At 40.8% G+C, this 22,103-nt stretch overlaps 1 protein-coding gene across 1 annotated transcript in view; it reads left to right on the top strand.

Annotated features, from left to right (window-relative positions):
• Positions 1-2,366: 2,366 nt before the first annotated feature.
• Positions 2,367-22,103, top strand: part of LOC122872197 — a 53,779-nt gene continuing 34,042 nt past the window's right edge. Inside the window, exon 1 of the mRNA XM_044188107.1 lies at positions 2,367-2,476. The gene's annotated coding sequence lies outside the window, so the exon portion shown is untranslated. The remainder of the gene's footprint in view (positions 2,477-22,103) is intronic.

A 22,103-nucleotide genomic window follows, 5' to 3' on the forward strand; every position in this document is an offset into this window, starting at 1 on the left:
CTACATACAGTATCAAACCAGGTATACTTCTGAGTGGTTGCACACATTCTGTGATCTTTCTAGTGTTTTATTCAGGCTCAGTGGCTAGGAGAAGTGCTGGGAGCCCTGCTATTTCTTGCATACGTTTTCTATGAGCTACAGGTATGATGGTGACTGCATCAGGTGGGAGAGAGGATATAGTGTTTGTTCACACCTATACTTGTTCCTCAGAAATATGAGATGTTAGTGGACTTAAACAAGTATTTTACAATATCTTACATTGTGTTTACTTCTTCCTTTATGTGGTGCTAAGTTTCCAGTATCCTACTGAGACACATTTATGAAGCAATATGTTGTTGTACCTAAAGAACAAAAAAGTCAGTTGTATTTTGCTGATATGGTACCCAATCAATAGCACAAAGATACATTAGCAGTACTAGTTTAAAGTTAAAAGGGCACTCCAATGATTTAAAAAAATGGTCACAGTTGAAGAAGTAGAGATTGAGATAGTCTGACTTTTAGTGTATGTGTATGGGTCAAGCTCCAAAAAAACTAGATCCTACATTTCCCATATTGCAACTCAGCCTTGGACAGTCCATGCCTGATAATGCCCATGTCAGCTCCAGTTTGTAATGCAGACTTCCTGTTATAAATTTGTAGTCTCACACACTCTCACACACACACTGTTCTACATTAACATAGCCTCAGAAGTCCTACTACTGTTTTTACTGTTTGTCAACAGTGCAGTTAATATTGTTACTGAAGCTTGATGGGAACTCCACATACTTGCATGTTGCTGTTTCTTTTTATTAATTTATTTATTGGGGGTGTCTTTCTATAGAGCGTTATAAATGTTATTATTTACTAATCTACTACTTATAAATCAGTTATAAACCATTAATAAGAACAGCTTTTGGGTTACCAAGTTGTGAAAAATCTCTCTGACCAGTGAGTCATTAATTATAATTTGTTAAAAAAGTCAGCATTAATAAAAGCATTAAGCATGGCTCCAACTTTAAATAAACCATCAATTCTCTAGTTTATAAAGTCGTTAATAAAGGCTCACAGCTCTCTCACTTTCTGAGCCAACAGAAAAAATCAGTATGTCATATTAAATATAAATGTCAATAAAGCCTGCAGTTGTAAATGTTAAGTTGCAATAAATGTATTATAGTCAGATGTTCTGTAGCTCTTTTCCAGATGATAAATGATCTATAAAGCATTAGTAAATGAGGTGCCAATCATCAATAAAGTCATTATGACCCCTTTATGAAGGGTGACCTACTGGACAGTGATCTCGTCAGATTTTATTGTTTCATCAGAGGGAGGTGGGGCCAGAATGACAGAGGTACCTTGCACTATAATGCAGCCCAATAACAAATAATATATTAATGCATAATTTTGTTCATTCGTCACCATTATTAGTAGTTGCATTATTCAATAGATGCCAAGAGGAGAGAGAGCGAGAGACAGAGAAAGAGACAGAGAGCGACATACACAGAGAGAGAGACAGAGAGAGAGAGAGAGAGAGAGAGAGAGAGAGAGAGAGCTCAGCTGATTTCCTGCAACATCTAGATGGACTACGGAGCAGAACACCGCACCTACCGCTGACAACTTTTCATTACTGCGTGAAGAGCTCATTGACATACAGTTAATTTCTCACAGTGACCTGGTGTCCTGACTGATTTAACATATGGCGCGGTTTTACGGATTATTTAACGAGCGCGGTACACGGCGGATGGGACAGAGACGAGCGTCATTTAAATACGCACCAAAATAGTAACTTCTAAAAATACAGGAACACAGCAGGAAGTAGAGTCGAGAGAGTGCAGATAATATAATTACCACATTATACCATTATTACTCTTTAAACAAAGGGGACACAGCGACCGCAGGGATGATGAGAAACTCCGCTCCTCCAGTTGAGGAGCGGCCTGGGCTGGAGGACGTGGCCGAGGAGGACGTGTTCGCCGCGGAGGGGAGCACCAAGAGCACGCTGGAGTCCGGCAGCTGTCAGGTGTGTGTGTGGGGGGGTTTACTGGTCCGTAAAACTGTGTGCTTCTACGTAGCCTACCTATAGTAAAAAAGTAACCTAGTTTAGGACATCATTATAGTTAGAAAATATTACAATAATACAATGTTCTTACTGATATGAACAGATATCATCTGTTATCCAAGAGTTGATTCCTTCCTCTGTTGTCAAGCCTACCAGTGCAGTGTGTTACGTTTAAGCCCTTAAACTGACATTAAAAGAACTGGTAAAGCTACGCTCACATCTGCTAGGTTACACTGGGCACAAGATGTGTCCCTGTGTGAGTGTATTCAGATGAGCTCAGTAAACTTGCTTTGGAAAACTGGGAATTAATATATGTTTGTATTTATTTTAGGTACCAGGAGTGAAGCAGGTGGAGGGGGTAGAGGAGGAGGGGCAGCTGTCAGTGTCCCAGATGGAGGCAGAGTTTGTCCAGCTGACCTTCAGAAAGCAGGTGTCCTACAGGTAGGAAACATTCAAAACAAAACTAAACAGAAAAAGTGGAATGTGACCCACTTCCTGCTAACCTGTTTTACCTGAATGTTCCTGACTATGTTGCCTTAGTGTCTCTCTTACTGTATGTCACATGATGTTGTGCATGTGTGTGTTTTTGTGAAATAACAGTTAAAGCTGCTGTATCACATGTTTATGTATATTTGCTGTCTTATCCAAAGTGAAAAGGTAAAGCTCAGTTCCTTTGCTGAGACCAGGTGTTAAACCTTGTTTAAGCACTATAACTCCACCTAACTCTAATGTTAACAAGAACCAGGTGATTCTGGAATATACACTATTGGTGAATTACTTGCTTGTAAACAAGATGACCCATGTAACAAATGATCTGAGCTCATAGCTAGGTTTTTCACAGTCTACATCAGTGAATGTAATTGACTCAGTTGCCATCAAGTGACTTGTGTATCTTAGGTCATATAATAACAGGTGGTGGTATATGGGGGGAGTTGGTCTCTGGTGTTGGATGACAATGGTCACTTTTATCTTTCTCTGTCTGTTCACTGACTCCTGCGACCAGACAAATACCATGCATCAGCAGTTCCCGCATAGAAACTGGTATTTATAAAATCAGAATGTGGAGTGACAACCTGCACACCTCATGCCGACTTCAGACCAGCATACACATGGTACACAAAAATAAGGGCAGAGGCAGAATCTAACAATAAAACATTCAGGGCGCCTTGGTAGCTCACCTGGTAGACACGTACAAGGCTGAGTCCTTACCGCAGCTGGTTTGAATCCAACTCGCTGCCCTTTGCTGCATGTCACCCCCCCTCCCCCTCTCCCACATTTCCTGTCTCTTATCAGCTGTTCCTAACAAATAAAAGCAAAAGAATACTCTTAAAATAAAACATTAATGATCGTTTTGGTTGTGATTTTTTGCAGTCTACACAGTGATCTTTAAAATGGCAATCAAAAGCCAACTATAAAATTTTGATTAATTAGTTCCATGTGATTAATATTATCATTGTTTTCTATTTACATTGGAGACAGTTATTGTTTATTTATGTTTATGGTCTTTCCATTTTATTCTTTTTAAAGTCTGTTTTGATATGGGAGCTGTTAACTAAATCATTGTTTACTTTTCTGATGTTTAAGGAAGGTAATTGAGATATCAAATATGGAAGTGCTCATGTTTTCTCATTATTGACAGAGCTAGTCTGCAGTTTCCCTTTGCTGCAACTGTTTGTACTAAGCTAGGCTAAACATAGCCTAAAGATATTAGTACAGAGATCAAGGTTCAGGCTTCAAGGTTCAAGGTTCAAGATTCAGCTTTATTGTCATCATACAATACAGGATTGCACAATGAAATGAAGTTGTAGCCCCCTTCACGCTACACACACACACACACACACAGAAAATGTATAAACAAATATTCAAATATTTAAATTCGAATAGAATAAAACAATAAAATACAAAGTAGCAAACTAAATTATATTTACAAGGAAGATATACATATATACGTATATATACATATAGGGCCTGCACGTAAAGAAAATATGAACAGGATGTGTATTATCAGTGTAATATGTGTAATATAAGTTATAGTGCAAATAGAAAATATTGGTTATAGTGGGAATGATGGTAGGGCAAACGTTAGTGGTATGGTAATGTGCAAAACCAGCATAACAGAAAGTGCCATGTAAAAAAAGGTTTATGAGAGAGTCATTTATTTACAGTGGATTGTGGAGGATAAGGTGGAGTTGAGCAGTCTCACAGCCTGGGGAAAGAAGCTGCTTTGTAGTCTGGTGGTACGGCATCAGATACTTCGCTATCGCTTGTCAGGCGGTAGCAGGGTAAACAGGCTGTGGCTGCAGTGGGTATTGTCTTTTAGTATCCTTTGGGCTCTGCGCAGGCACCTCATCTTACCAATATTACTGATGCTCGGTAGATGGATAACACTGATGTTCTGGGTGGTTTTAATCACCCGCAGCAGAGCCCTCCTGTCCTGGGCCGTGCACATCCCATGCCGGTTTGTGATGTTTCCAGTCAGGATGCTTTCTATTGCTCCTCTGTAAAAGTTGACAAGAACTTGGCATGGATGAATTTTGACTTCATTTTTTAAGAAGTACAGCTGTTGCTGAGCTTTCTTTACCATGGTGGAGATGTGAGAGGACCATGTCAGGTTCTCTATCCTGTGATACTGATTCCCAGGAACCTAAAACTGTTCACCTGCTCCACCTCAGCTCCACTGATGTAGACAGGGGTGTGTATCTTTGCCTAAAAAACTTCCTTTAAGAGGCAGAAACCTCAGGCAGAACCAGACTCAGAAGGTCATCCGCTACTGCCGGTTGGGTTGAGAGAGAGAGAGAGAAAGAGAGAGAGAGAGGGAGGGAAGAGGCAGAGAGAGAGAGAAGGGGGGGAGGGGGAAGCACAATGCAATTTCCAGCTAGAATTTTAAAATAATAATAATGTAATGGTAGTGGTAATATTAATATTAATAAAGTAATAATAATAGGAATGATAGTCATAGGAATAATAATGATAATAATAGTAATAAGATTAATAAGGAACACAGGGGCAGCAGTTGGCCCACAATCACTGATCCAGACTCTGCAGCTCTGGAGGCAGAAATACCTGCAGAAAGCGACAGAAGGAGAGACGAGACAGACGAGAAAGCACTACGGGAGAGAGATGTTGAGTTAGTAACATGCATTAATGGGATAAAAATGCATACAGATGGAGAAGGAGAGGAGGAGAGAGGAGCTCAGTACATCATGGGAAGTCTCCTGGCAGTCTAGGTCACTGGAGATCTGATTAAGCACAAATAGTGACTAAATATGTAACAACCAGGCCAGAAAATGAGTTTTGAGAGAAGAATGCTGTGATGTAGATTTAGATTTATTTAGAGAAGGTATACATAGATTTTGTTTTTCAGAACATAACCCAATGACAGTTTGAGTATTATCAAAGAGTGCCTAGAGTCTGCAGGCATTTATTCTACTGAAACACACAGCAGTGACTGATTAGTTCCCTTCTCTTATGTCCAGGGTGTGCTCAGGTCATATGGTATAGTCCTGAGCAAGGGTGGAAGTAACATATTACCTTTACTCTTGTTACTCTAACAAAGTTTTTTGTGTAGTTATACTTGAGTATTAAATATCTGGGTGCAGTCTCACCGGAGCTATGCCTATCAGTTTGTGGACAGAACAAAAAATGTTCAACAACGCAGTAAAATTGAGGATAACATCATCATGGGTTATGGTTAAGGTTAGCATTATTGTATCTCGGCATGGGTAAAAAAAGGTTTCTACCTTAATTAATGACTTATACTAGCTAAAACACTCCTCCAGCAGTGACGTCTACATTCACTTAGGAACTTTCACCTTCAGAGAGATGTGTGAGGCCTTATTGCTGATTTTGACTGATTTTGACTGATTTTGAATCTCGAAGTGTTAATCTACGAGCAATTTTAAAGGCTTGAGATATTTTACAGTGTCCTCTTCATGCTTTGTATTAAATTCAATTAAATTTTATTTATATAGTGCCAAATCATAACATCTCAAGTCATCTCAGGGCACTTTTCATATAGAGCAGGTCTAGACTGTATTCTTTATAATACAATTTACAGAGACCTCGGGCAGAACCAGGCTCTGGGTGGGTGGCCATCTGCCTCCACCGGTTGGGTTGAGAGAAAATGAGAGAGGGGAAGAGCGAGAGAGAGAGAGAGAGAGAGAGAGAGAGAGAGAGAGAGAGAGAGAGAGAGAGAGAATTCCATGAGAGTAGCTGCACCAAAGATGAGCTCCTGAATACATCTCAAACATGGACCTAAAAATGTGGGACATTTTGTAAAAATACCTTCAAATAATCTTCAGTAAGGACTCAAAAGAAGAGGTTACTGCATTAATCAACAAGAACAAAAGAGGAACTATCATCTTTGGATATATTTTTTAAAACAACTGGCCAACAGTCAAGTTAGCTAGCAACTGTTAACTGTTACCAACATTCCAAAGGAGAAACTAACAGAAGAGGTACCTTATAAAGACAAGAAGAAAAATAAAAGGATCCTTGTTGGTAACATTAATATATCTGGTAAATTCTACATAGTTCAGTTTTTTGCCAGTGTTCGTAGGCTAGAAAAGCTAGCAAAGTAAGTAGGTAGCCTGCTCCCCTAGGAGTAAACAAGTCGTCGCCATGGAAACTGATCACAAGGCAGCACAGCTCAGCACAGTTCTCAGAGTAGAGAGCAAGGAGATTCAGTACCCTGCTAAATGTGAAAGTGGAACAGCTAGGGAGAAACTCAAGGAAAAGATATACCGTGAAAACCCACAGGTCCTCTTCACTGACTACGCCCAACAAAAAGAAGAAAGGAAGAAGAACAACCTCATATTCTTCACTGATTCCATGTACATCTGGAAAGATACTCTGTGCAACAATTATACATATGTATCCAGTGAGGGCATCAGCTCAGGAGGCAGATTAAAGGTCTGTAAAGATGAACACCTTGACAAGGATGACCCTCTGCTTACCATCACATACTACACCAAAGGAAAGGGCATGGTCCAAGGGAATGAAGCACACCTGGAGTCTTTTCAAGAGGCATTTCCCCTTTTGAAAGCTGAGGTGGACACAAGAGGATCAATGTCCCCTCTGACAGTGAAGATGATGAGAGCCCATTAGGGAACCCCACCCCCTTGGCAATCTCTGCTCATCCCACACCTGCCAGCGCCACCAACCAGCTGAAGGAGAGTATGGCCCTGCTGGAGCTGGGAATAGAGAAAGGAGCTTCACCAGGCAAGTCCAACACCTGACAGACCAACTGTCATCAGTCTCCACAGTGACAAGTACTGAGACACAGACTCTCCCTGCCAGTGTCTCAAACTCCTGCCTTGTCTCTGTCCCACACTCTCTGCTCTGCACTCAGCCCAACAACACCCTTGCACCTACTGATACATCCACACAGCCAGCTGCCACACTGCCAGCTCTGCCTGTCCCAGCTTCTTTCCACTCAGCCTGAAAAGGAAGCCCTACAACTAGCCAGCCAGTCCTGCTGGCTGACTCTAATGGGAAATTCCTGGACACAAACAAGCTTTTTCCTGGTAAGAAAGTGTTATTTAAATGCTGCAGCACCACAGGCAAGGCAATGAAGCTTTTGAAAAAGGAGACCTCAATGCCTGGTGATCCACACAGGAACAAATGACCTACACAGCTGCATTGTGGTCTCCACCCTACTGCCTAGGACAGTAGGGTGGAGTAGTATTGCTAGGATAATGTCATCCATGACATTAATTTGGAAATCAGAAGATGATGTGCCACCTTATTTTTGGGATTTGTTGGGTCTCTGTAAATAATATTACAAAGAGTATGTTCTAGACCTGGTCTATAGGAAAAGTGTAATGAGATAACTTCTGTTATGAATTGGCGCTATAAAAATAAAATTGAATTGAATTGATCATAGAAAAGGTTTCAGTCATAGTCATCTGGACACTGTTTTCAGAATCAAGACGTTTCAGCTCCCATCCGGAAGTCATTCTCAATTGTGAAAAAATTGGGACGGGAACTAGAAATTTAAGCTACTCTGTGTTACATAAGCCCTGCCCTCAGGAAGGAATCTGCCTGAGTATCTGTTAATAGCTAGTTTCACCTGAAACTGACCTAATAGTTTCCAAGATGTCCCAGTAATCAGTAATCAGGCCTATTGTTTTCTGGCTGCATCTCCTTCATCACTTTTAAGTACCTGATTAGCATGTGATTGGCGTGACCAAGGTAATAATACACTCTGATAGACTTTGGGCAGATTAAATCTCAGACCACCATTTCTGTTCAAAGAGGGATTCTCTTTTTTCACAAAAATGGCTTCCTTGATTCCCCGTTCAAACCAACTCTTCTCTCTACTTAGAATCTTCACCTCGCTGTCTTCAAATGTGTGGTTTGTAGCTTTTAGATGCAAATGCACGGCGCTCTGTAATCCTGAGTTAGCGTGTCGTCTGTGCTGATAAAGTCTTTTGTGAAGTGGCTGTTTGGTCTCGCCTATGTAACGTTCTTTGCAGTTTTCCTCACTGCACTGAATGGAGTAGACAACATTGCTCTGTTTCTGTGTGGGTAACTTGTCCTTAGGGTGAATGAGTTTCTGTCTTAAAGTGGCGCCTGGTTTAAAGAAAACAGGAACATCGTGCTGTCTAAAGATCCTTTGTAGTTTTTCAGACAGTCCAGATACATAAGGAATGGAGACACCATTCCTTCTTGGTTCTGTTACACTTTTGTCCTGTTTTTTGGCTCTTTTAACTTTGTTGATAGCCCAAGTAGGATAACCACAGGCTGAGAGTGCATTCTGGACATGCCTTTCCTCTTTCTTCTTACCCTCTGAGCCGGTGGGCACTTCTTGGGCTCTGTGTTGTAATGTCCGGATTACACCCAGCTTGTGCTGTAGTGGATGGTGTGAGTCAAAGAGCAAGTATTGATCTGTATGTGTTGGTTTCCTGAACACTTCTATCTGGAGCTTTCCGTCCTCTCCTCTGAGTGTAGAACAATCAAGAAAGGCCAAGCGGTTCTCTTTTGCATCCTCACACTTGATGTTGGGGTCCACAGTATTGATATGCTCTGAGAACGCTTCCAAGTCTTGTTTCTTGATTTTCACAAAGGTGTCATCCATGTAGCAGTACCAATGACTTGGTGGTGTGCCCGGGAACGAGGATAATGCCTTCTTCTCAAACTGTTCCATGTACAGGTTGGCCACGATGGGAGAGACCGGAGAGCTCATAGCACAGCCATGAATCTGTCTGTAGAAGTGTCCCCGGAATTGGAAGTAGGTTGTGTTGAATAGTTTGCATATGTGTTCAGGTGTAAGCTTGGTCCTTTGCTGCAAGGTGGAGTCCTCCTGCATTCTTCTCTTCACCGCTGTCACTGCTTTTGAGGTCGGGATGCAAGTGAACAAGGACACATCATAAGAAACCATAACGTCATCTGGCTCCAACTGGAGATGTTTCACTTTGTCCACAAATTTCTGGGCTCTGGGACCTCTATGATGGACTCTATCTACACAAAGAGCGGGTGAAGATAGACATGGCCCTGGGACGCAATGCCCCCTCTTCCCCATCACCATCCCAGGATCATCCCCCCGCTATGAGGAGACACAACAGTTCAGCCTGGACCTCCCATTCACCACGTGCCCACAACCTCACCAAGCAGAAAAGGTTACCCCCCCAGCCCCTGCCCACCTTTACAGCATCAGCAACAGAGATATGTGGCAGCCCCTGCCCCATATCCCCTCCCCACCTACAGCAGCAGAGATATGCAGCAGCACCTGCCCCATGATCCCCTCCCCACCCACTGCACCGGGGCCATACTGCAGAAGCTGCCCCCGGTCCCTCTCCCCACCGACAGCAGCAGAGTTATTCTGCAGCTGTAGCCCAGCCTACTGCCACAGTCACCCTGCTACCTCTGAGCTGGGAGACATCTGGGAGATGCTGCACACCCTGTGCACCAGGCTTCTGTTCAGCTAAGACACATACTCAGAGCACCTTCTCACTTGAGAAATATTAGTGAAAATAGTACATGCCTCCATGTAATCTATCTATATCTCTGTGCTATTTACATACCCCTAGTAGCTTCTCCTTATGTCAAAGAAGACACTTCAGTGCTTCAATGCCACTCGTGGTATTGTGTAAAACTGTTGACAGGATACCCTCGAACTGCAAACAAGGTCAATTATGACTCTTTCTATTATGAATTTTTGATCCATGGAGGTTTTATATTTGTAAAACATTCCTCGAGCCAAGAAAAGCGCAGATTTGTCACAGATTTAAAAATCTGCGGGAGAACCACTACTGCGCATATGCGCCAGGCGAGCAATTCTTACTGGACTCAATAGGCACCATCTTTGGGTCCGATATCCAGGTCTTATTACACATCCATGAATTTAACAACTAAGCAACGGCACATTTGGCATTTGCTCATAATCGTGGTAATTATCTGGGATATATTCCAATCAAAACTATACCAGCAGAATGCCGAGTGCACTTTGAGGAAATGTCTTGAAAATACTGTACTGCTTCACACTTTGCAAAGAAGACATGCTGCCTTCCAACGACTGAGCAGAACAAGGGAGCTAATATTGAGCATGTACAATGACATGCTAACTGTCAACATGTTAAACAGAAGACGTGTTCAGTTAGCATGATATGTTAAAGCTAGGGTAGGTAATGTATTTCAGAAGCATATTTTGTTATATTTGTTGAAATTCTCTTTACATCCCAACAGCAATCAATAAATCAAATGATCTGAAAAAACTCTAGTATCTGTGGCTGTCGCAGGCCTGCAATAAGCCCCATGGGCCGGTCCTTCTACCTACCTGCCTACCTGTGCGCACTGAAAATGTGTTTTGGGGAAGTGGCTTTGGAGGGAGGCCTGAAGGGAGGGGGTGGGATTTTTGCCGTTGGATACTTTCAAAATCTAGCTGTCTCTTGCTAGTTTCTCTAACGTTACCCACCCCAGCTTTAATGGTAGTTTATGGTAGTTGGGTCGGATCGAGGTGGGATCACATTCCCACCACAAATGAACTGCTTCAGAGTTTGTTTGGGACCAGACCAAGGCCACCTCCACTCAAGGGTCTCTGTGCAGTTGTTTGGTCCAAACCAGAGTTTGAGTGACAGTGCGAAAAGGTGGGTCTTGGTCCGTTGGTACGGTTCGTTTGTGGTGTGAAAGCAAACAAACTAACCACAGGATTTTATGATAGCAGATATGTGATTTTAGCATTATTTCAAAAGCTAAACTACTATTAAATCCATCTGCTGATCATGAAATCTGTTCAGGATGTGCTCTTATTGATCTATATAAGTCATGTATATATTTATGCAAATCATTTGGTAACCATGGTAACACGTATACACGTCAGCACAGGTATTTTCCAAGATTAATAGGTCAAAAGCGACAGCGATCCCACAGTATCATTACTGTACAAGACACCTCCCTTTCGTCCTGTCTCTACCTGTTAGTCATTATTCATAACATATGGTCGATTTGCAGTCTTATAATACTAATACGTATGTATGTAAGTATGTTAGTTACGTCAGTATGTAAATTAAATTACGTTACGTACGTGACATAAGTAAGATATGTTACGTAAATGAACTTACATACGTAAGTTAAAATAAGTCAACGCTGACTTTTGATTTCACACGGGAAACCAGCAGCCTCCTGAGTGAAAGTCCTGTGTTTGTCGGACCCATCCATCCTGACCTCGTCTCTATGTGGACTTTGTCCCTATTTATACTACGTCACCTGACATTGTTTTCTCTATGACATTCGCGCATTAAAATTACATGCCTGTCTCTGCACAATTTAAGTCAGTAGAGACTAAATGGTGTGAAATGACACATGAAAAGCAAAAAAGGTGTGATAACATGCAAAATGACTTAAAACATTGCCGTGTTATTCATACGCCATTTGGTGATGCCAGGCCTGGTGGAGATCTGCACTGTACTGAATGCACTCTTCTAGTTGTCTGAGTTTTGTCCTCTTTTCTGTAGTAAGGCTACAGTGAGGAAGATGGTAAAATATTTATAAGTGATAATCATTTGTATGCACAGGCTACACATCCCTCTATAAAAAGGAGTTTTTTGTTGGTTTGGACATAAGAACTTTGGATGGTGTGATGTTCTTCCACTAATGTATACGGTGACATGTTAATACACTTTATTTTATAGCCCAAACGTGTTCTTAAATTTAATAATAACAATACCCCCCAACCAACTGTTCCTGCTGTATTTTTTCAGTACACTTGGACACTTACAGTCCACTATATTGTCAATATAAACACTGTTGCAGTTGCTTTTCACATTAATGAAATCTTGGCCTTTCTGTTGCCTTAGAAACTGTTGGTGTGTGATAGTCTCTAATCTGATTGTAGTCCCTCCTCAATAAACAGGCTCTCCCTTAACAGCTGCCCTCTCACTGCTCCAGTCAAACCTGCTGAATGAAGTTTGACCTGCTGTACCTGGATGTTTTCTATTATGTCTTGTTGTCATAGACATACAGACCTACACAGATAAATACACAGATGATGATGAATACACAGTTTGAATTATTGAGAGTAATTTAACACCAAGATGGACAGCATTGTTTCACTGACCTCTTTGGTTGAATGTTTCAAGTCTGTTGCCCCTCTGATGACACCCAGCATCATTGAGTAAACTTCTACATCACTACAGCAAGGTGAGGACTTGGAGGTTGGAGGTTAGTGAATACTTCCAGCTGGTGTTAAAGTCATAGTTGGTTAATGCTGAAATGTAATTGTCCACATAGACAGATCCACGACGTCTCGCAGTGACATTTGAGCATTCAGCAGTACACTACCTGAGTGTAAAAAAAAAATCCCATCACAAGGTCTAACTTACTTGTTGTTTCTGGAGCTTTCAACCAAATCTTGTGGCCTTCATGAGCAGATGGAGCTGCATAGTTATCATGTAGATGGCCTTTGACACCTTCCCATATTTCTCATCATCAACTCCTTGTACTTTTTGGCCCTGAGTGCCTCTCGGACCTTCTGCACCTCCCTCTCTCCATCCTCCTTCTCCTCACCTGTGCTCTGTGTAGGACACGGAGGGTCCTTACCACCTATATTTTGTAGTGGAAATGATGGTTAGAGTTCACAGTGAAATAATAAAATATTGGGAGTCAGTGGAGTCAGTGGATGGTCAGAGAAAGATCAAAGAGGCCATCCACATTTGATGCCAGAGACCAACTTTGAACAGAGACAGAGGTTACCGTCTCCCTCTATATAAGAACAACTAAACCATCTCCATGACAACTGAGCAACTGCATATGCTGAGGAAGGCCACAAGATGTGGTTGAAAGTTTTGAAAGCAACAAGTAAGTTAGACTTGTCAAGCTGCTGTTTCCAAGGTCAAGAATGAACCTTCAAGTTAAAGTCCCCCTCCAGTCAAAAATGTGTTTTCATCTTGTTCCTTGATGCTGATGTTTGATTTTCACTGTGCAGAATGATGTATGTGCAGAGTTTGTTTTCACATTCATCTGCTGAAGGGGAAAGTTTCTCTTTGCTCATCTTAAATCTCAGTTTAACACGTGGACCTACCAGCATGGAGAAGCCATTCATGCTCCAGTATGACACTTACACAAGTGTGATGTGGAAACTTGAAGCCCCCAGGTCACATACACTGAGGATGCACTTTTTAGCAAAGTGGGAGACATCTTGTGTTCAGCAGTTAAACTTTTGAAATTAAACATATTTATATATTTATAGATTCTGGATTTTTCAATGAGGGAAAAGGAGGAGATTCTAAGTATTTCAACTCATCATTTGAACCATTTTCAGATTCAAATTATTGTATTATTCAAAACAGAGTATTTTTATGTCTTCAACAATGTCTGGATGGTTATCTTTACACTTCACACGCACTTCCCTCTTGCATTCTCTTTTCTCTCCTTCTCCTTCTCTCTCTCTCTCCCTCTCTTTTTTCTTTACTCACTTATTTTCTAACTAGGTAGGAGGTTTTATTTGTGTTTTGGGAAGAGACAGCATTCATGCCTGAGAGAGAGAGAAAACCAGAACATACATGATTGGAGAGCAGGCATGTGAACCAAAACATTATAACTTTATAAAACATTTTCAACCTATATGGAAGTGTAACACTGTCATTAAAATGCAATATATGGAAATCTATTAATATATGCTATATAAAAAGATAAGGGTATTAAGAAAAACATTTTCTAGGGTGGGATTTAGATTTGGAGTCTCTGGCTGTCTACAATACAAACAATGAAAGACCCACTTTTTTATACCTGGGAAGTGATTTGTGAAGAGCCTGTCTGCTATTGAACTGAATCATGACAGAGCTTGCCAAGCACTGAATGTCATTATACATTGTGTATGGATTTCCTCCTGCCTCACTTCAGATGTTTAATTTGTGTTTTCTGGTTCAGTCTTTCAAATGTCACTGGTGTTTGATTTCAGGTGTAACATTTCAGAAAAGGACGGATGTTTTCCATCACTGTATTGGAGGTCAGATAGTAAGACAAAGACACAGCTTCTTATGTCACTGCTAGCATGAGGCAAAATCTCAACATAATTTAGTATAATCAGTAATCCAGATGGGATTGTGTGTGTGTGTGTTTGTGTGTGAGTGGTGGGGGTGGGGCAGGCTGGCACTGCTGTCAATTCTCCTGACTCACCAGAGGAGTTATGTAAGGATCAGCTGTATCTGTGGCACTGCAACACCGCGTGTGTGTGTGTGTGTACTTTTACGGGAACTGCCTTTTCTCAGATGAAGTCATATACTATATATTAATCAAGTTGGACGGTTTTGAAAGAAATATCAGCAGCCTTAAATCTGTTCCACATACTGTATAACAGGGAAAATGGAAGTACCATTAGCTTTAGAGGAACACTGTGACATTTTGTCTAAAATGCTAGTTTGCCTTATAAAGCAGGGGAGATCAGAGAAGTTGTAATTCTACATACATCATGTTGTTCACTGCAGCTACAAGTCCTGAGAGGTTTCAGTGATGAAAGAGTAGAGGGAAGTTTTAATTGTCTTGAAACAGCATTTCCTTTATCCAAGATTTTTCCTATAGTTTTGAATCCAAAATGCTTACACACATTACCTCTCAGATGGTTTGGTGTCATCACTGTCCATTCAGCACAGCTTGCTAGTCTTTTTCAATTTGCATTAGTGAAGATATTAGTTGACTGACAACGGGGCATAGGCTGGGTAAGACAAGCCCCCACAAGGCACAACCTGTTGCAATCATGGGCTACAGTAAGAATTTTGAATACAGACAGGTCATTACAGATTGAATATTTTTTTTTTTACATTCAAACACGATAATAAAACAATATCAGACCAATAATGACCCAACCTAAAGGACATGGGGCATTGAAGATGAAGCATCCGGGATGCCTCATGATATCACAACAGAAACTCTAGCATGTCAACTTTTTTGCCTTCTCTCATCTAATTTGACAATTTGTATGACGTGTTCAGTGACTTTGACCAAAGAGGAAATTACATTTTATTTCATTTAATTTCAGTGAACCTGTAACCATTTGACTTTCACCCTCAGGTCAGAAGCGTTAAATTAATCACACCTGTGGTTTTGATGTCACCCTCTGCACATATATGTCTGCTGGTCACACACACACACACACACACACACACACACACACACACACACACACTGACCCTCTTCCTGCTGACTGGGAAGGTGATCATGAATGCTTAACCGATTCACTTCTCATTCAGAAAACCCTAGCACCTTAACCATCACCTCTGTGTCACACAGTTGGGGAAAGAGCTCTGATCTCTGATTGGTCGAGGTTCAACATGTAGTCTGCCATGTCTCTTAGCCAAGTAATAGCAAGAATTAATGACTCTATGATTGTCTTATCTGACACAGTGACCATCTCAAACAAAAATATCATGAAGTCTGACCCTGGCATTAGATGTTACCTTCTCTAACACTTCTGGCAATTTTACTGCATAAACTGGGAGGCTGTGTAGAATACCAAAACCAACCAGCTTTATGTGACAAGAGAACAGGTGCTGATTGCACAAAATGTAATCAAGGTTACCACTGCATCTGGTATTTCTAATCACAAAGGTTAGAGCCTGCGGATGGAACACAGACCTGCTGCCTTTAGATGACTGTAAAGACTGTTAATTACCTGAAAGGGAAAGACTTCATACATGTTGTGTTGTTGCATCTGACAGATGCCGATAAGAATCAGACATTGAATGCTGCCTTCCTGGCAATAATAATGCTAATTGGAATAAAATTGTGTTTATTATGTGTAATTACATATGTTTACTGTTTGAAGGATGTACAGTGGAAATAAAACAGACAAGACAAACATGAATAAAAAGGGTTTGTGTCAGGTCTGTGATGCCTCTCAAGTGCAGTCAGTCTGGACACCACACTTGCTATATGTTGCTGACTTGCTAGTGACACAGTTGTGTCTCCAATTTACTGGTGTGTTGTTCTACCTTCAGGACAAAATGTTCACCTGTACATAAGAAATATAATCTAATCGTCAGAATTTAACTAGGACATTCATGCTCCCAAAAGATGAACTCTTTTAATTTTGGCCACTGCATGAGTTTATTTCTCTAGCACCATCATTTGCCTGAAACGTCACTTTTATTCACAAGCTATCCAATAACCTGAGGCTATGTTCATCCTTCATGCACCAGCAGTGCATGAAAAACACAACCTCATCACTAATTTCAATGAGACCACTGTGTGAGCACAGCGCAGAAAATTCTGGACAGGAGAAAAAAAACCCTACAGGGTTGTCCAGCAAAAAAGTTGAACCTGGGTAAACTTTTTCCACAGCACAATGCAAGGCACTATGTTGGCCTGGTAGATTACAGTAATTCTACAGTTCATTCATAAATAATTCCAATTTATGGTTAACGCATGCTGTTATCTTCTCAATTTTGTAAATGTCCATTGTAATGTCCATCCATGAATTTAAAGTTAGGCTATTGTATATACAGTGGTGTGAAAAAGTGTTTGCCCCCTTCCTGATTTCTTATTTTTTTGCATGTTTGTCACACTTAAATGTTTCAGATCATCAAACAAATTTCAATATTAGTCAAAGATAACACAAGTAAACCCAAAATGCAATTTTTAAATGAAGGTTGTTATTATTAACAACCCCTCAGGGATCAATAAAGTATTTCTGATTCTGATTAAGGGAAAACAAAATCCAAACCTACATGGCCCTGTGTGAAATAGTGATTAACTGGTTGGGCCACCCTTAGCACCAACAACTGCAATCAAGCATTTGCGATAACTTGCAATGAATCTTTTACAGCGCTGTGGAGGAATTTTGGCCCACTCATCTTTGCAGAATTGTTGTAATTCAGGCACATTGGAGGGTTTTTTAAGGGAATGCCACAGCATCTCAATAGGATTCAGGTCAGGACTTTGACTAGGCCACTCCAAAGTCTTCATTTTGCTATTCCTCAGCCATTCAGAGGTGGACTTGCTGGTGTGTTTTGGATCATTGTCCTGCTGCAGAACCCGGGTTGGCTTCAGCTTGAGGTCATGAACAGATGGCCGGACATTCACCTTTAGGAGTTTTTGGTAGACAGCAGAATTCATGTTTCCATTTATCACAGCAAGTCTTCCAGGTCCTGAAGCAGCAAAACAGCCCCAGACCATCGCACTACCACCACCATATTTTACTGTTGGTATGATGTTCTTTTTCTGAAATGTGGTGTTACTTTTACGCCAGATATAATGGGACACACACCTTGCAAAAAGTTCAACTTTTGACTCGTCAGTCCACAGAGTATTTTCCCATAAGTCTTGGGAATCATCAAGATGTTTTCTGGCAAAAATGAGACGAGCCTTAATGTTCTTTTTGCTCAGCAGTGGTTTTCGTCTTGGAACCATTTGTGGATAATGGGTCTCACTGTAGTTCGCTGGAGTTCCAAAGCTTTGGAAATGGCTTTATAACCTTTTCCAGACTGATAGATCTCAATTACTTTCTTTCTCATTTGTTCCTGAATTTCTTTGGATCTCAGCATGATGTCTAGCTTTTGAAGATCTTTTGGTCTACTTCACTTTGTCAGGCAGTTCCTATTTAAGTGATTTCTTGATTGAGAACAGATGTGGCAGTAATCAGGCCTGGGTGTGGCTAGAGAAACTGAACTCAGGTATGATAAAACCACAGTTAAGTTATGTTTTAACGGGGGGTGTTTACTTGTGTTATCTTTGACTAATATTGAAATTTGTTTAATGATCTAAAACATTTAAGTGTGACAAACATGCAAAAAAAAAAGAAATCAGGAAGGGGGCAAACACTTTTTCACACCACTGTGGCTATAGTATGTAGCAATTGTGTTTTACCTATGTTAATCTTGAATCCTGATAGGTGACTAGATAGTTAAAATTATTGCATCAATTTAGGTAGAGAGTTCGTTGGTTGCCCCAGACATATCAAAATGTCATTTGCGTAACAGGCCAGTTTGTGTTCCTTCCCATAAATAGCAATTCCCTTTATTTTTTCATTTTGTCTTATGCGTTGAGCTAATGGTTCCAAATATTATTCAATTCAATTCAATTTTATTTATATAGCACCAATAACAGAAGTTATCTCATTGCACTTTTCCTATAGAGCAGGTCTAGACCGTGCTCTTCATAATATTATTTACAGAGACCCAACAGATCCCACCATGAGCAAGCACTTGGCGACAGTGGCAAGGAAAAACTTCCTTTTAAGAGGCAGAAACCTCGAGCCGAACCAGACTCAATGGTGTGCTGCCATGTTAGGTTTTGAGAGAGAGAGAGAGAGAGAGAGACAGAACAGATCCAATAACTGTAGTAGCAGTTGTCGAGGAGGAACACAGGGGCAGCAAATGGCCGACAACCACAGATCCAGCCTCTACAGCTCCGGAGGTAGAAATATCTGCTGAGAGCGACAGAAGGAGAGAGGAGAGAAACGAGAAAGCATAGAACTACGGGAGAGAGAAGATGTCGAGTTAGTAACATGCAGTAATGGGGAAAAAATGCATACAGACGGAGAGGGAGAGAAGGAGAGAGGAAAGAGGTGCATCATGGGAAGTCTCCCGGCAGTCTAGGCCTATTGCAGCATAACTAAGGGATGGTTCAGGACTCACCCAAGCCAGCCCTAACTATAAGCTTTATCAAAGAGGAAAGTCTTAAGCCTACTCTTAAATGTGGTGATGGTGTCTGCCTCCCTGGGAAACTGGGATCTGATTCCACAGATTAGTGCAGGCTCTTGCTCCCGTTCTACTTTCGGAGACTCTAGGAACCACAAGTAACCCTGCATTCTGGGAGCACAGTGTTCTAGTTGGGTAATAAGGTATTATGAGATCTTTAAGATACGATGATGCCAGACCATTAATTTTAAATTCTATTCTGGATTTTACAGGGAGCCAGTGCAGAGAAGCTAATATTGGAGAAATATGATCTCTTTTCGTAGTTCTTGTCAGTACACGTGCTGCAGCATTCTGGATCAACTGGAGAGTCTTAAGGGACTTATTTGGGCAGCCTGATAATAGGGAATTGCAATAGTCCAACCTAGAAATAACAAATGCATGGACTAGTTTTTCTGCATGATTTTGAGACAGGATGTGCCTGATTTTTGCAATGTTACGTAGAAGGCAGTCCTTGAAGTTTGTTTCATGTCGGAGTTAAAGGATAAATCCTGATCAAAGATAACTCAGAGGTTTCTTATGGTGGTGCTGGAGACCAGGGAAATGTCATCTAGAGCAACTATATCTTTAGATAATGTGTCTCGGATGTGTTTGGGGCCAAGTACAATAACTTCAGTTTTGTCAGAGTTTAACATCGGAAAATTGCAAGTCATCCAGGTTTTTATGTCCTTAAGGCATACTTGAAGTTTAGCTAACTGGTTAGTTTCCTCCGGCTTGATTGATAGATATAATTGGGTATCATCCGCATAACAATGAAAGTTTATGGAGTGTTTCCTAATAATATTGCCTAAAGGAAACATATATAAGGTAAATAGAATCGGTCCAAGCACAGAACCTTGTGGAACTCTGTGGCTAACTTTGGTGTCCACGGAGGACTCACCGTTAACATGTACAAACGGAAATCGATCTGATAGATAGGATATAAACCAGCTTAGTGCAGTTCCTTTAATGCCATTTGAATGTTCCATTCTCTGCAATAGGATGTGATGGTCAATGGTGTTGAATGCTGGACTAAGATCTAACAAGACAAGTACAGAGACCATTTTCTGATGCAATTAAAACGTCATTTGTAATTTTCACCAGTGCTGTCTCTGTGCTATGATGCACTCTAAATCCTGACTGAAAGTCCTCAAATAAACTATTGTTATTTAAAGTCACACAACTGATTGGCGACTGCTTTATCAAGGATCTTAAAGGGAAATGGAAGGTTAGATATAGGTCTATAGCTGAAATCCCTGGATCAAGAGCGGGGTTTTTAAGAGAGGTTTAATTACAGCTACTTTAAAAGACTGTGGTACATAGCCTGTTAATAAAGACAGATTGATCATATCCATTAAAGTGCTAACTAAGGGTAAAACATCTTTAAGCAGCCTAGTTGGAATGGGGTCTAAGAAGCAGGTTGATGGCTTAGATGAATTAATTGTTAGTTGAAGAAGGTCAATAGGAGCAAAGCAGTCAAAATATATATCAGGCTTTACAGTTGTTTCTAAGGTTCCTGTGTTTGAAGATAAATCATTACTGGTTGAGAGCAGGACGTGATCAATTTTTTCTCCAATAGTTAAGATTTTATTATTAGAGACGCTCATGAAGTCGTTTCTACTGACATAGGAATACAGGGCTCAATAGAGCTGTGATTCTCTGACAGCCTGGCTACAAGTGCTGAAAAGAAACCTGGGGTTGTTTTTATTTTCCTCTATTAATGATGAGTAGTAGGCTGCTCTGGCATTACGGAGGGCTTTCCTATATGTTTTAAGACTACTGTATCTTGCCGGACTAAATGAGATTCTTCCAGGTTGTTGGAATGCCATTTCTTTTCAAGTTTTCGTGATGTTTGCTTTAATTTGCGGGTTTGGGGGTTATACCATGGAGCTAACCTTCTTTGTTTTATTATCTTCTTTTTTAGAGGGGCAATAGAATCAAGTGTTGTTCGCAGTGAGCCTGCAGCACTATCAACAGGATGGTCAATTTGGGAGTGGCTGAAATTAGCATAGGAGTCGTGAACTAGCTAGCTGTTCACAGTCTGGACCAACTCTGCTTTGAACAGTACAAGATGCTGTAGTAATGTTACATAAACAGGGACTTTTTATTTATTTTCTGTGCTAGCAAACACAACACACAGCCTTTCAGTAACTATTATATTGCAACCTGATCTTATCTTTGGCCAATCAGTGGCTTACAATCCACTGTCAGTTAAAAACTAATTTCAGCAATACGCCTGAACTAGTTGTCAATCAATTTTTAATTCAGCGAATCACTTCACAGTATTATAAAGGGGGAGGTACATTAACAACTCATTCTCCATTGTACCAGACAAATCGCTGTCTGTTTATGGCTTGTCATAAGCCATAAACAGATCATCAACAATAGATCATATATGTTTGTTTCTGGCTTCCAATATTAGCTAGTGAACCTTAATTTTCACAGGATCGTGCACGGTGAATGGAGAAGGGTCCAACTGCAGCCCTCCCTCCCGAGGCCAGTAGTTCTCTGTGCCAATGGGGTTTGAGCATGCGTAGTAGGATTCCGTTGTATGAAGTAGGCCACGTAAACTTTCACTTATTTTATCTTAGCAGTCCACCAAAATCTGTTTCTGAACAAATCTGAAATGAGAAATCCAGTTGCTAAAACTTCACTCATATTAGATGTACAATGCCTAATTTAAAAGTTTGTACTAACTTTTGTAAGGCAAGGGCACTACTGCACTTCCGGTTTCCACTGCTTTTCTAGCCTGTTAGCTTAGTATTGTGATTTCCCATAGAGGTTAGCGAGTAAGCTAACATTAGCTTGCAGTTTACTGCATACAGCCTGTCATAGCTCATTAGCTGCCAGTGTCTAGCTTTCCAACAAAACTTGGATCTCGGATCTAAACATTGAGAAACAAGGCAGCTTTGCTTCTTCGTATCGAACCTCCCCCTTCTTCCTATGAGAAAGATGATTAG

This window comes from Siniperca chuatsi, linkage group LG24 (genome assembly GCF_020085105.1).
Source record: "Siniperca chuatsi isolate FFG_IHB_CAS linkage group LG24, ASM2008510v1, whole genome shotgun sequence".
NCBI lineage: Eukaryota > Metazoa > Chordata > Actinopteri > Centrarchiformes > Sinipercidae > Siniperca > Siniperca chuatsi.